Raw genomic sequence first — 10,795 nt, 5'->3', positions numbered from 1 at the left:
AGGCACGCAGTGACAGGGGCACTGGAGCAGGCACAGCACAATGTCGAGCACTTGCCTGTCACCAGCAAAGGGAACCCAAATACATCAGCTGCTGTGACAGCTCTGGCTCTCTCCAGCACAGCAAGGAGACTCGCTGCCAAGCCGGGCTGCTGGGTGCCTTGCCAGGGAATAGACAGCAGAGCATAAAGCATGACTATGTCGAAAGCTGCCCTGGGCTCTTGTTCAGGTTCTCCACACTGGAAGCTGATTTGTGTTAACCCGGTGATGGGGAGGGCTGAACAGCCCTGCCATGCACCAGATGAAGCATTTGTGTTCCCCCTTGCCCTCTGTGCAGCCTGTCCCATGCTGTGCTTCGCCTCCATCCACCAAGCAGCAGGCTTCCTGTTGTTGGGTGAGGATGCCATTGGGAAGCGCTCATCAAATGTGCTGCCCATGGGTGAATTTGATCAATCTGGGACATGGACGAACAGGGGTTTGGGGCACCAACACCACGGGAGACAGCAAATAAAAAGAATGAAGCTGTCACAAATGGAGAACATTTTAAAAGTGGCTGTGTCAATCTACTCTCTCCTGAAAGGCAGAAGTAAGATGCCAGCAATTTGCTATCAGTTGTGGGAATGGGTTTGATCACAGACCTTTGTCTCTGTGATATTTCTGAGCTGTGCTTTGAAGGTATATACCCTGCAATTGAGCCAGGCTCTTTCCTTCTGATACCTGAAGTGTTGATTGTTAATCCTTAAAGCACAATTACTGGAAGACTGCCCTCACTGGATGTAGCCTCACTTGGCTTACAATGGTACCCTCCAACAATACAAGTCCTTACACCAGTTCTTTTCTCTAACAACAATCACATTTGATGAAAGAGACAAGCTTGGTGGCACATGTTTTTGTACACGTGCAGGTGATTTGTGGGTTTTGATTAAATGCAGGTCCACAGATGATGTGTAAACCTCTCGTTGTATCAGAATAAACAGACATTTTCTAGGGCTGGCTCCATGCTATCTGTGTTTGTTCTGTATCTGCCATAGGATAACAGGCTTTTAATACTGATTGGGGCTTCTGGTCTCCCTGGTAAGAAATAACTCATGCACTGCAAGGTATTTAGTACTGCCATGAACTCCCAGCCTAGCTTGCCTGGGCTCTCTATACAGTCTCTTGTTAATACTAACTCACCTTTTTAAAAGGAATATCCTCTTAATTCTGTTCCACAAAAGCAGATTGTATTCAACATTACTCTGTTCTCTCTTAACACTTGCTTTTTTGCTAGTGGCTTTATTCCTTCACAACAAAAAGATGCAACAATGCAGGACACAACTCCAAAACGAGGCATCTTTCAGGTGGGATGCAATATTTTGGTGTCCTTGTGTTAGAACGGCAAAACAGAGATGCACACAAGCTCATCCCAGCAACATCCTCAAATCCCTGAGGTTTCCGTCATGTTTGCAGTCATCTCAGCGGTGTGCAGCCAGTTCATATCACTCAGTCTGTTTGCCTTGGCTGCCCATCATTAAAAGCCCATATCTGACCACAGGTCTTCCATCATTTCTCCAAGATAACTCTGTTCGGCTGTTGACAGCTCTTGATATTTCATCCTTGCCCACTGGGAATAACATCTAGCTCTTATTTCCCTGTCCCAGAAATGAGATTAATCTTCCTGTCCTAAAAGATCACAACACCGAAGTCAGTAAGGAAATGTTCATGCTTTTCATAAAAATAAATTTCCCCTAACCTCCGCAGTTGTATTTCAAGTTTGGGCTGAATTTGTCTTCTTGGAAGTTCCCTCCCCAGTCAGTCTCCAGAGTGAAGCCCATTTCAGGCTGTCAGCTCAGATCTACCACAGTAGTGAAGCTGATGTCCTCAGGGGAATATTCAGCCCCGTGCAAGGCAGTATTTTCATAGACTGCCTTTTCTCCAAAAAAAAACAAACAAACAAACAAAAAAAATTCAACCCCTGCACATTAAGAATTGAGGCAGTGGTGATACGGCTCTTGTTTGGAGAGGAACATAGAGCAGCAACGTATATAAAGACACAGCATTAATTGCAAACAGTGGTTCTGTATGGAGACATGGCTACATGCTGCTATGTGTCCTGGCCCAGTATGAGCAAAAGGATGCTGGAGAGAGGCTGAGGCAGGACTATAGAAAGTAACAGCAAAGAGTGATGATAGTAACAGTTTCTGGAAATAAATCAGAGATTTTAGTGAGTTCTTGTTTAAAAAAAAAAAAAAAGAGAGAGAGAGAGAGAAAAAAAAAAAAAAAAGTGTTTTGTTTACAAACAGAAAACTATAATCCAGAACTGAAAACCTCACCAAGATGGACATTGCGGTTGAAATGCTGGTATTACTGAGGTTTTGAGGTTTAATACCTGCATGAAACAGTAGCTGTCAATCATCTTAGCCCTTGCTCTGGAGAGGTTGAATATTCTTGGTATTTTAAGCAGACACTTGATGTATTGGTATCCTCGAAGCTATCTGCATGCTTTGATCTATGGCCTTGGCCCGTTAGAGCAGTTAGGCCATTCTCCAGTCAATGCAGAATTACCCCCAGCAATGTATCCGCTCCTCTGCCATCTCACCTCACCTGACATTTTCTGAAACATTGCTCCAGGCTTATGGAGCAATGGTCTCCATCTCCACCCACGTACTCTCATTTTCAGAGCAGATTTCTGCACTTTGGAGCTGCCATCCCACTGACTCCTGATAGTAGGCGACATATGCGGGCTGAAAACTGCTGTGATGAGAGGGAGGCATCAGCAAGCTCTAAAGGGACTTGCTGGGGTACTGAGAGCATTTGGGGTGCAGCTGTGGGCATCACACAGCAGTTGAGGTGGGCAGGGGCCTGAGGAGGCCCAGCAGGGCCACCCAGAGCAGGGTGCCCAGCACCATGTCCAGGCGGCTGCTGAAGGCCTCCAGGGAGGAGACCCCACCGCCTCTCTGGGCAGCTTGGGTCATGGCCCTGGCACCCTCATTGTAAAATGATGTTTTCTTGTGTCAGAGAGATGTGACCCAGGCTTGTTGAGTGTGGTGCCCGATGAAATCAGCACTGGGTGCAAAAGCAGGGGGAAATGGGAGAGAGAATAGGAAGCAGCAAGAGGAACATGCATTTCCACAGGTCAGCTCTCCATGAAGACATCACGGTCTCATTGTAAGAGATACAAAAATGAATGTCAGGCAGCCCTTTCTTGGTTAATCAGGCTTTGCTTTGCTGAGGTGATATTTCCTTCACGCTGCACTTTTTCCATTCTGAAGCCAAGAAAAAAGACACCGCATATCTGACTTCTGAACAAGCCGTACTGAGAGTGGCTCAGGATCATTTCTGTGGACATCTTACCCACTTATTTTAGCACAGCTGTGTAATCCCTGAGTAATTAAAACATCTCCTCAAAGCTGCCACTCTCTTCTGCCTTCTGATCCGTGTCGGAGCAGATCTCTTCAGCTCCGGAGGAGTATTAAGTGTGCCTGATATAGCTAAGTCTCCTCAGCTTTTGTCCAAACGGTGTCTTCAGTGTCAGCTGAACGGAAGGACAAATTTTCCTTTCAGTATAATCTCAGATTAACTGTTGCTTTAAACTCAGTTTCACTCTATTTACACCAGCCTGATAAATATCAGCATCACACAGTAGCAATGTATTTCAAGAAGGCACAAAGAAGGCTTAAATAACTAAAGGGAGCAGAGGTAGCAGATTAAGAAAATCATTAATAACTGGGGTGAAATTGAAGTCGGCAGTCACCCAAGGCAGCTGAGACCTTTGGAGCTTTAAAAATAAAAGCACAAAACTTTCAGCAAGTGAGACAGAGTAAAGAAGTGCAGGAACTGAGGAAACGAAGAACCCCGTGTGAAAGCCACAGAAGATATCAGAGGTCAAATTAAAGTTTTGGACCATCTGCATACTGAGGGGGTTTTGCAGCTCTGGAGATAGACAGGGTGCACTAACAGCTTGAGCAGGGCAGCTCTGGGGAGACACGAGCTACAGCCACATGGAAGAGAGAAACATAAACACGAGGGTGGATGCCTGGTTAGGAGGAAACACCTGAAGGACAGCAGGGCTGAAGAAAGGACAAACAGAAGCGATGGGAATGGATGGGCAAGCTGATGGCACTTTGAGGAGCAGAATGACAGCAATAAATGCTCCCTCTGCAGCTCCCCACAGTGTGGGATATGTCTGCTACCAGAGCCATCCTCTCCCTACACAGCTATGTTAGAGGCCCTTCTATACAAAGCACTGCTAGGCACTTTGGTCCTGGAGGCAGGGGGGAAATCAGAGGAAAGCAACAGTGATAGACTGAGGAATGCCTGCAGAGCAGTGAGCATAAAAGTGAGATATTGGGCTGACAAGACAGGCTAGAAAAATGGTAAAATGCAATGGCAAAATGTATGATATACACATGCAGGCCAGGAGAAGAAATATTTAGAGTAACATGGATGTAATTACATGAATTTTTATTTTCTCTTTAAAGAGAAACAAGGCAGAATTTCAGGCCAGGTTCCCAGCAGGATGACCTGAAGTTATTGGCAAGGCACCCTGGATAAAGCTAGATGTGGTGCCCGAGTTAGGAGCACAACTGCTCCAGCCTGAGCAATTCAGAGACATCTCAAAAAGGGCAGCCAGTCCTCCCAGCCAGAGACATCTCCTGCACCTCCCCTCAACTTCTCTCTGCTGGTGAGGACCTCCATCAAGAGACAGAGGCCAGGAGGATTATGTTAGAGGTATGTCACTTTAGCGAGGTGTCTGGTGTGAGAAGGGATGACACAGGACCACAGCTGTGCTGCTCTGCAGGAGCATGCAGATCACTGCCCCCACCTCCTTGTAGGCAGCCCAGGGAGCCTCCTTCTTCAGCAGACACATCTGAACTCACAGGTGGCAGCAGGTCTCTCTCAAACAAGCTTGCATTAGTAGGAGGGCTGGACCTAGGGACCCTCCTGCCTTTTTCCTACAGCCACACTCCACAATTTCTCGTCATGCTGGTTTGAAACACTGTAGGATGTGGAGCCAGTAGCTGCTGGACCCTTTGTGAGCATCCTGAAGTGAAAAACAGAGCAGGGGTGTGAGCACACAGCTGTGTAGCTGCAGTGTCTGATGGGTTGGCTCTGTTCACAAAGCCAAGAGCCTGTCTTGGTAGCTTTCCTTCAGATGTCTCAGATCCATCTCTCTCCTGCATTATTAATCGCAGCATCCACAACCACATTAATTCTCAGCCTCAGATCCTTTCAGGAGCTTATGCTAAACTCTTGGCCCTGGGAAATGAGTTTCTGTCCTGTTAACCCTTTCATTGCTTCCGAGACACAGCAGCTACTCCAGAGGCAGTGGCACCTCGTTTTGGCATGTGGTTTCTTTGTTGTGCCACAGAAAAGCATGGGATGTGCACCTGCATGTCCTCAGTACCCAGCAGACACTCCAGAGAGTAAGCAAGTAGTGATGACTCCACTGAGACACCGAGGCCTGAGCTTTTGGGCTGACTTTCCTCACCAAACACCCACCACACCAGTGGTAACCACCCGACAGACCAGCTAAGGGATGCAGGATCAGGCTCCGGAGAGCACAGACATGCACGCCACACTCCCAACAAGAGGCACTGCTGCCAGGTGCCCTAATGAAGAGGATGGCATCGATCCCGGGCTGTGACCCACACCCTGGGGTGACTGAAGAGGCCACTCAGCAGCTCCCACCCTCGTGTCTGTGCCGGTGGTGATGGAGTGTGTCCCCTTGTCAGCACCCGGAGGTCACAGCCTGGTGCAGTAACTTGAGCCACCGGTGGTTTTGCTCTGATAACGCTCCGGCAGTGAACCAAGGGAGCTGAGATAAAGGGGCACACCTTGTTCTGCCCTCCCTCCAGCATAATAATCCCCAAAGAAGCAGAAAGGAAGGCAAATGGGGGAAAATTTACTCTGCTCCAGCATGAATTATGAGTGCTTGTGAGTCAGGGCCCTCAGCAGCTCCTGTGTTTGTACTCTTCAATACCGCTGTGAGGATTGCCAAGTCCCTGGCTTAGATTTGGCACCTTTGTTCATGGAAATTCCTCCCCCTGCAAGGAAACTCTCTATTATTTCATGCAGAGGGAACCAGTGGGTAAGTACAAAGACCTGCTGTTTTTTGGGACTGACCCTATTCCCAGGCCTGCACCACAGCACTGTCTCCTTGTTCTTCGGGTCTTTTAGGACCCACTATCCCTTGCTTGTACAGCAGGGAAGGGTCAGATATGAAAAAAGTCTTACATGCAAATATGCCCACAAAAAATACATAAAATAAAGCACATATAACTTTTTACATACAATTTAAATAGAGCGAAACCAACAGCTTTTCCCATCACACAAAGCACCAAGCAGAAAAAACTCTCTCCACAGGCACCGTGCTCGCTGTCTCTGGGGCTATCTCAGGAAAAAAATGAAACTCCTGCCCTCCAGGTGAGAGAGTGATCTGCTCGTGTAGGCAGTGCCCAGAGTCAGGGCGACCTTCACCCTAGGAGATGTAGCCAAGAAGCAGCTTTACAAGGACAGCAGTGCAGGTGACAAGCCTGCAGGTGGGAGGGGAAGGACACCAGCAGAGCCACCAGGGCCAGTGACCACCTGCCTGTCCTCAGGGCAGCTCCCAGAGGTGCTGTGCAAGGCACAACAGGTCTGCAAACACCCACAGCAGTACAGTACCCTTTGGAGCCCTTGGCAGCAGCAGTGGCACGTGCAGCATGAGCTGCAGAGTGTCCTTGGTGTCACGCTGGCTCTGGGAAGGAGGACATGTGCCCAGCACCGCCATACCAGCACTCGGCTTGGGCTGTGTGTCTAGCCTCGTCCGTACCAGAGGGAATGAGACAGGAAAACACAATTAGCACAGGCTCAAAGCACTGATGCTTTCAGCTCCGTTGGTCCCTGATTCAATTCCTGGCATCTACCCAGGCAGCAGCTGCCACCTGCCTTTCCCTCCAGTGAGCAAGGAGAGGCTCGTATGAGGAATCGGGAGCAGCAATTTTCCGTGGTGAAAAAGGTCTGGAAAACAAAGGTTTTGTGCTGAGCAGGGAGGAGTGCTCTGTTCTGAGGCACTGCTTTCTCGGGCACACATCTCTATTCGGTTTGCTACCCAGGCTTCAGACAAGTCTACTCCTTCCCCAAGCCTTTAGCATCCTCCTTATGATCCTCTCTTTTCCTACCCTTGATCTTCCAGGGCTTCTCCTTCTAAAGGAAAGGCCAGAGAGTCTGCGCACAAACTGTGTTCTTTCTTGAGCTAAATGTTTAATAGCTTTCCCATTAGGAAAAGCACTTTTCTCCATCTTCTCTCCTCTATTTTTCCGGCATTTGCATTATCCCTTGCTAAATATATTATGCCTCACAGTTAATTGGAGACCACTGGCTGCTTTACCCTTCCCCCTGCCTGGGAACTCCTTACATAAATAATTGGGATTGCCGAACAGAAGAAAAAACGGGCTAAACAAAAACTCAAACATGTGCAGATTTATTGCGACTTCTGTTTCCTCACTGTGCAGACAAATTAATGTTATGGAGATTAGATCCATTTGCTCAGCTCTCTTCAGCATAGTACAATATGACAAGAAAATCCCTGTTCTGTGCTGAAAAAAAAAAAAAGACTGGATAAACTCTGCTATTGTACAATCACAAGATCCTGAAGAAAGAGGATTATTAAAGTAGAACACAATGTGAAATATAATCAATACCAACCACAATCTAAAATGACACCGAGTTGCAAAGAGATAGTGTCTCCTCTGTGTATGATGTGTGGTGGGTAAGCCAGTGAATGTCTGCTGCAAATCTCTTAAGTATAAAACAATTTGGGGTGTTTTCCTGGACTCTAAGTTTTTCACAATGTCTCTTTCATATGGGGGAGGGAAAAAGCTGAAGCAGACCATAAGGGCTGTTATCAATAGATATGTCTTCTTGAATCAATTCAGGACTGAGTCTCTGTCAGGCTGATAAGATTTTATTGTTAGCTGGAATCAGAGAGAGTTACAAAAATATCTGTAAACAGCAGCCTCCATAAAAAACAAGGTCATATTGAGCACCTGAAGTACTCCACAGACCAGCAGCAGAGAGGCCAAAATACTTTCTCTGACTTGCATGCAAGGGTAAAGTGGGAGGGGAGATTTTAAAATTGTTTTTCAGAATGCTAGAAGTGTCACTGTGCAAGGGGTCTGTCCCCCAGGTAGCTTCAGCCTCCTCCACACACCCCTGGGAAGGGTAACCTAAAAGGCTTTTGGTAGCTTTTTCAAATTAGGAAACTGAGAACTGTGTATGAGTAATACCTGCAACCCTATTTTTTTTTCTCCCAATTCTTTTTTCTCCTGTGAATGTAAGTCTTTTACAAATGGAAATTTAAGCTACACAATAGAAGTCCCCCTGCACAAGCTTGTAGAAGGCCTTGAAACCACCTACAGCCCTCTGTGGTCCACTGAGCCCAGGGTCTGACAAAGTGATTAATGCAAATTTAAGTGAAATATTAGTCAGTGGGTCACTAACATGCTGAAAGACAGTCTGAGAGTGCTGGCAAAGACCTTAAACTTGTTGAGGACTCTTCATCTACCTCTTATCCACCTGAATAGACAGTCACAGGGTGAGGAATTTTAGTTGATTCATCTCAGCTAGTTCTCAACTAAAAACCCACCTCTTTGGCCTAAAATCTTCTTCTAGGCTCCTTTTACAATGATGGAGAGAAAATCAGGCAATATGATCAACAACTGTCTGGGACATTTCTTTTAGTATACGATGAATTACTCTCAGGAGGTTCCTATCTTTCTCAACCAACCTAAGGAAATGGTGAGAAAAGGCATACATTTAATTTTCTGGGAGTCCTGCCATGATGACAAAGGCTGGACAAAGGACAGCAAGCTTCACCCCTGCAGAGCTCTGAGGGAGCCAAGGTTGTGTGCTGATCGGTGCTGACAGACACTCAAGCAATGTACACCAGCCCAGGGCTCAGTGCAGCAGAAAAAAAAAATCACCAAGGTATCTGGGATGACCTCCCAAAGCATTTCTCCGTGTTCCCGTGATGAGGCAACCAAGCAGAGAACACCTCTCAGTTAAGTGCCTCTTTTTCCTTCAGGTTATAGGGTTTCACATCCAGGACCTGTTGCAGTCACCTGCAAACCCCAAGTATTTTGCGCTCAGCTGCTAAGGGCTGAGGCTGTGGCACCCCTGCCATGAGCTACATCTGTGATGGATCCTAGCTGTGAAAGTCAGATCCTAAATGCATGTCCATTGGCCAATAAACAGGAACCAAAGGAGAGGTGCCCTACAGTTTCCAATGTTATGTGAGAATGAGCTTCATGGCCCACTGGGTGATCACATCTGTGTGGAAGAGGCTACCCCTTAGGTTTCTTTCATATTGCTAGAGAGGACCTGAGAGGATTCACCAAAATGTGCTTCCCAAATACTTGCTCATCTCAGATTTCCGGGATTCTGTCTCATCACTTTGTTGTGCTCCTCAGAGCACTGCTGCAAACTCCCAAGTTATTCACACACACCAAATTATTCAAAAATGTTGTCAGAGAATTAGCCAAGCCTGGTGATTTTCACCTTGAAAATGCTTTAATCCTTCAAACACCTTCAAAACCATTTAATCACAATAAGCCTGGCAGCTAGATGAGTAGGAATGCCAATGCAGGCACAAAGAAACTGAGCCCAAGAAGTTTAAGGACAGATTTCTCCAAAGAAGCCTCGTATTTTTGTTAGCTCCTCTGTTTCATCTTGCTTCATTTCCAGCAGTGCTGAGACCCTTCTGTTTGGCAGTGCTGAGATCCTGGCTGAACATCCTCTTACCTCCAACTTAGGACGTGCACACATGGTCCTGTGATGAAAACAAGGCCCAGGTGTCTAAAACTAGGCACCCACGATCTATGGCCCTATAGCATTTGAGGCCTGTTTTGATAATATGAATGAAAGGCATGGGTCTACCATCAACCACAGGTGCCATGGCCAACCTGGATACCCCAATACACCACACATCAGTCTCCCCATGGACTTGGAGACCCAGCCTGGCATGCATTAAAAGGAGCATGGCCAGCAGGTCAAGGGAGGTGATCCTCCCCCTCTACTCTGCCCTGGCCAGGCCTCACCTGGAGTACTGTGTCCAGTTCTGGGCTCCCCGGTACAAAATAGACAGGGATCTCCTGGAAAGAGTCCAGCGGAGGGCCACAAAGATGATACGGGGCCTGAAGCATCTTCCCTATGAAGAAAGGCTGAGAGACCTGGGTCTGTACAGCCTGGAGAAGAGAAGACTGAGAGGGGATCTCCTCAATGTGTATAAATACCTGAGGGGTGGGAGACAGAGGGACTTGGCCAACCTCTTCTCAGTGGTTTGTGGGGACAGGACAAGGGGCAATGGCCACAAAATGGAGCCCAGGCAGTTCCGCACCAACATGCGGAAGAACTTCTTCACGGTGAGGGTGACGGAGCACTGGGACAGGCTGCCCAGGGAGGCTGTGGGGTCTCCTTCTCTGGAGATATTCAAGGCCCGTCTGGATGCCTGCCTGGGCAGCCTGCTCTAGGGAACCTGCTTTGGCAGGGGGGTTGGATCCAATGATCTCTTGATGTCCCTTCCAACCCTACAATTCTGTCATTCTGTGATTCTGTGATCCTGCACACATTACCATCTGAGTAAGCTCACCCTTTCCCTTAGGCACCCAAATGAGAATTGCCTCCCATCCCTTCCTAAAACACCACTAGCATGGATACAAGACACAACCTGTGAAGCAGATTTTCTGCTCCCACAGGCGTTGTCACCAGGACCAGCTCGCTGGCGAGATCCCACCCAGGAGCCGAGGGAAACGAGTTCAACCCTGTTGCATCCAACTAA

Source organism: Aythya marila (assembly GCF_965140915.1).
Source record: "Aythya marila genome assembly, chromosome: 3".
Lineage (NCBI taxonomy): Eukaryota > Metazoa > Chordata > Aves > Anseriformes > Anatidae > Aythya > Aythya marila.
The sequence above is the reverse complement of the archived record's forward strand: the minus strand, read 5'-3'. Positions refer to the sequence as shown.